The sequence below is a fragment of the Staurois parvus genome, unplaced genomic scaffold, assembly GCF_062004578.1.
Source record: "Staurois parvus isolate SC_StPar_1 unplaced genomic scaffold, SC_StPar_1.0 ptg002327l, whole genome shotgun sequence".
Taxonomy (NCBI): domain Eukaryota; kingdom Metazoa; phylum Chordata; class Amphibia; order Anura; family Ranidae; genus Staurois; species Staurois parvus.
This window is the reverse complement of record NW_028320123.1, coordinates 231,863-233,585: the sequence shown is the minus strand read 5'-3', so window position 1 is coordinate 233,585 and position 1,723 is coordinate 231,863.

Below are 1,723 nucleotides of genomic sequence, written 5' to 3'. Positions count from 1 at the left end.
GGATTCAACATTAGGAGAGGCGGGGCCTTTTATACTGAGGGGCGGGCCGTTTGGGGACGGAGCATTAAATGGCCACGCGGTGGGCGTGGTCTCAGTAGAGAAATGGGCGAGGTTCAGATTAGTGAAGTTGCTGACGCTCTCCCGTGACCATGTCCCCGCCCACTGACACGTGTGTGGCTCTGTGACCCGGAAGTGATGCTTAGTAAGGGGCGGGAATTTCACTCTGAGGTGGGTGACCACCAGGAGCAGAAGTATGAGGATGGTGTCATGGCACAACCTATCAGGAAGGTGGATTCATGGATAATATCAGTTATATAACTCATAGGTGTACAGGATGTGAGGGGAGACCACACCTACTTGCTGTCCTCATACCCCTCCCCTGTGCAGCCACGCCTGGTGGACGTGGTACACTTGGACAGAGGGGTGGCTGTGGTGTATTTGGACAGAGGGGTGGCGGTGGACGTGGTATACTTGGACAGGGGGGTGGTGGTGGACGTGGTATACTTGGACAGGGGGGTGGCGATGGACGTGGTATACTTGGACAGAGGGGTGGTGGTGGACGTGGTATACTTGGACAGAGGGGTGGCGGTGGACGCGGTATACTTGGACAGAGGGGTGGTGGTGGACGTGGTATACTTGGACAGAGGGGTGGTGGTGGACGCGGTATACTTGGACAGAGGGGTGGCGGGGGACGCGGTATACTTGGACAGAGGGGTGGCGGTGGACGTGGTATACTTGGACAGAGGGGTGGCTGTGGACGTGGTATACTTGGACAGAGGGGTGGTGGTGGACGCGGTATACTTGGACAGAGGGGTGGTGGTGGACGTGGTATACTTGGACAGAGGGGTGGTGGTGGACGTGGTATACTTGGACAGAGGGGTGGCTGTGGACGTGGTATACTTGGACAGAGGGGTGGCTGTGGACGTGGTATACTTGGACAGAGGGGTGGTGGTGGACGCGGTATACTTGGACAGAGGGGTGGTGGTGGACGCTGTATACTTGGACAGAGGGGTGGTGGTGGACGTGGTATACTCGGACAGAGGGGTGGCGGTGGACGTGGTATACTCGGACAGAGGGGTGGCGGTGGACGTGGTATACTCGGACAGAGGGGTGGCGGTGGACGTGGTATACTTGGACACAGTTCCCCACACATGGCTAATCTGTAAGGTGAAGTCTATGGGCTGGAAAAATCTGAATGTAAATGGATAGAAAACTGGCTGAAAGATGGTATTCAGAGAGTAGTGGGTAATGCTTCATACTCTGCATGGTCTGGGGGTGTCAGTGGGGGACACGAGGGGGGGGATATGATCTCCATGTATATGTATACACTCCCGTGGCCTCAGAGACTCCGCCCTCTCCTGGCTCTCATCCTACCTGTCACAACGCTCCTTCAGCGTTACCTATAATGCTACCATCTCCCCCTCCCTCCCCCTCTCTGTTGGGGTCCCTCAAGGCTCTGTCCTCGGGCCCCTTCTCTTCTCCATCTACACCTCCTCCCTCGGCAAACTGATACACTCTCACGGCTTCAACTGCCATAATCGGATATTCCCTGGATCAATAATCGGATATTCCCTGGATCAATAATCGGATATTCCCTGGATCAATAATCGGATATTCCCGGGATCAATAATCGGATATTCCCTGGATCAATAATCGGATATTCCCTGGATCAATAATCGGATATTCCCGGGATCAATAATCGGATATTCCCGGGATCAATAAT